Genomic DNA, 3,692 nt, shown 5'->3' on the forward strand with positions numbered 1-3,692 from the left:
AGGTGCTATATAAAAATAAAGTTTGATTGACTGATATCAGTACGTGTGATTTCTTATTCACTTATCATGTTACCTCTCTGCAGAACTGCTAGTTAAATTGTCCAAGCACAGCATTTACATCTTTTATCCAAAATATCACTTCACCTGGCTACATTTTCAGCCATCCATTTTCTGAATCTGCTCAGTTCAACTTTTAAAATACAAGAAAGTGAAGCTTATTTCAGAAGCAATGGATGCACAGCAGAAGTCAACCTCGGTGAGGGCAGCAATTATGAGAACATTAGAACAATGTGGATGAGGACAGGCCGTTCAAACCAACAAAGCTCACCAGTCCTGTTCACTTAATTCTTCTAAAATGACATCAAGTTGAGTTTTGAAAGTCCCTGAAGTCCTACTGTCAAGCAGGCTACTTAGTAGCTTATTCCACGTGGTTCTCTGTACGAAAAATAACTTCTTGTTTATGTGAAATTTACCCTTAAGAAGTTTCCAACTGTGTCCCCATATTCTTGCTGAACTCATTTTAAAGTCTCGATCCACTGGACTAATTTGCCTTAATAAATTATAACAGGATAGACAGCACAAGTCATACTGGTCCACTTCACGCACAAGTTTTTCTAATTTGTCTTTGGCATGTAGAAGGAATACCTCAGTATCTACAGGAAGCACACGTGCAGACAGGGAGTAGGTGTGTGTTTCATAGGAATGATGCCCAGCCTGCAATTGGGAGCTCATCTATTGGAAGTCTGAGGCTTCAGCTGGGGCAGCATTGAGCTGCCACCCTGCCCCCTGTATAGCTACTCTTATTATTGTTTCTAATGTCTATAAAAATTTAATAGACCATTTAAGTTTACATGGCATGGACCAAGCCACCAAGAACAAAACGCAGAAAAATGAGAGCTGCGCACCTTAAGATCGGGATGGGTAGTGGGGACTCAACGAGAGCCAATATTGCAGTTTACTGATAAACACCAGGATTATAGAAATAGGTAATTACTTCTGTATGGGCACAGCAAATACAGGACAGGTGACTTAGACACGCACATAACACAGAATACCGTAGATGTATTTTAGTTCATGAAGATGTTTCCTGGAGCTTCTTGATTTTCCAAACTTTTGTTTGGGGTTTCTTTTAGAACTTTAGCACGTTGCCACAGCCAGCTCACCTTTGCTTTAATGTACAGCCATGGCGGAAAAAAAGGCTTAGGTGAGGGCTATTTAGTTACAGATTCAGTTGGGCCAGACAAATTAATATATTGAAAAAAAAGTAATGTTTAGTCAGTTTCCCATTTAAATTTGGTCACATCTTACCCAGGCTCATCAAAAAACAATAAAAAAAAAATGCTATAACTGAACAGAATCTGAAGTAGTTGCAATACTTTTTTTTATACTTTTGAAGTAAAAAAATTAAACATTTTGCTCACAGCTGACCCAAGCACATCTCAAAGTGCATACAAACAAAATAGTGCACAGCAGTGGCAGTAACATCTCTTTCTCTTTTGAATTAAAATAAAAAAAGTGGTCATATTTGACACAGGCACATCACAAAGTGCATTTAACAGAATAAAAAAAAGAACTATCAATGCCATCAAAGCTATCAGTGCACAAACTCCTAACAAGTGATAACAGAGACTAACACACATGAATTGAACGTCTACTGCATGCTGGGGGAACATACAAAAGGTTCGTTTTAAATCGCCACACGTATGACTAGCAGTGCTAATTTTGTAAAGAAAAAGGTGGCACTACTAATACATTACGTTTGCATCAAGTTTGAGGTACTGAGAGTAAGCGATACATGTTTGTTTATTTTATGAAAAAATAACGTTTAAAATTTGTAATTTACAAATCCAAATATTATAATAATAATTTTCACATTTATATAGCACTTCACTCACTACTCAAAGTGGTTTGTAAACTCCACGGAGAGAGAGGACCTGGCATGCAAACCCAAAACCATCCTGTTGTGAGGCAGCGGCGGCTACATAATATTACGCTTGATAGTTTTAAATGCTATAATACTGTGCTTGTAAGTTTAAAATTGCACAGAATTATTGAAATCGAAGAATATTAACGGCAAGTTAATAGGGAACTCGGCATTCTACAAAACAAAAAGTTGTTAATGTAATCCCGCAAAGCAATCGGTGCTTAATTTGAACGAGTTTTAAAGAAAATTCCAAACTTTTTTTTTTAACATGTTCCTCAAATGCAATTGTTTTACTTCGTTCTTTGCTTTGGGTGTCAATGGCTGATCTTCGACTTCCTACCAGCCACGAATCCACCAGATCTAAGCGTGTGAGTGGACAGCCAACCAATCGCAATGCGGACACGGTGCTTATCAGTAACAAGGCTCTGATTGGAGTAATAATTAGATTCATTTGTGAAAGTCCACGTTTGCACGTGCTTAATGAAACTGGAATATAACTAAGACTCTGCACACAACTTATTATAGAACCATTTAATACGTAGTCAATACAGCAGCTATCGCGGCTGCACACACAGTCACAAAAAAAGCAGCAAAAGAAACATAGTAAGAAAGAGAGAGGAAGGAAGGATATCCAGCTGCAGTCAGGAGAGTTTTAGGTCTCCAACAGATCCGTGTACTTCAGACACTATGAGGCCCGGAACCTCTTCGTATGCATGTGAGAAACACGACGACGTTTATTTTTACCTGTTGTATAACTGTCCAATTAAATAATTTACTAACTGGATTTAGTAGACATTTTATGCGATGTGTTGCAGAAAAGTTATTTAATTTTTTCACACAAAAATGTCACGTTGACTTATGAAAAAAATACATATACTGTATATGGCACAGGGCCTGCTAAATAATACAAAGACTGCACGACACGTGTTTCGCCCTTATTGGGATTCGTTAGCTGTACGCACCTTTGTCATCCCATGGGGATCGAACCACGGACGTCAGCGCCCGTGGACAAGCCTCGGACGTTGCCACAGCGGCGGCTGGTTCGCTTATTTGACAGCTTGAAGACTGAGGTATTACATTCTTGGGTCTGCATCGCTAATATGGTTATTTCGATGGTTATACCAGTTAATGCTTGTGGCTGGTTTGCCAGTCGGCAAACATATCTATGAGCTGCTTCTCGCAACTGAGAAGACGTGGCGGGTGACTGCCAAATGGCTGACCAACTACAAGTGTTACCTGGTACGTAATCACCTAATAATAATTCAGACTTAAAAAAATGTGTATATATACAGGTATATATGTGTGTGTGTGTGTATATATATATATATATATATATATATATATATATATATAGTTTAGAAGTTTACTAAAGCCTCACAAGCCTCTATTCCACAGGTTTAGGAGCTAAATCGATATGACGGGCATGAAATAGAGGCGTTAGTTCACCGGCGAAAAGATGGGGCGTGTCTCTTCGAAAGTGGGCGGAGTCAAAAGATGTCGCTGAATCGGTCTTGGGTTTCAGACTGTCTCGCCTGCAGGTGGACTCTGTTCGAAAAAAAAACACTATTATAAACGACTAACACCACGAAACACCGCGCTGCATTGTGGGTTGAATATTGCTGGGCTACACTGAGTGTTGCGTTCATGGTCTGTACTACTGTTGGAATTTATGTAGGTTGGGGAGATGCGCAGATAGCGCACCACACCACCTGGATTGGGACCCTCAGCACCACACTGGAACAGTATGAGGTTTTTTACGATGGCTGGG

Source organism: Polypterus senegalus, chromosome 10, assembly GCF_016835505.1.
Source record: "Polypterus senegalus isolate Bchr_013 chromosome 10, ASM1683550v1, whole genome shotgun sequence".
Classification (NCBI taxonomy): domain Eukaryota; kingdom Metazoa; phylum Chordata; class Cladistia; order Polypteriformes; family Polypteridae; genus Polypterus; species Polypterus senegalus.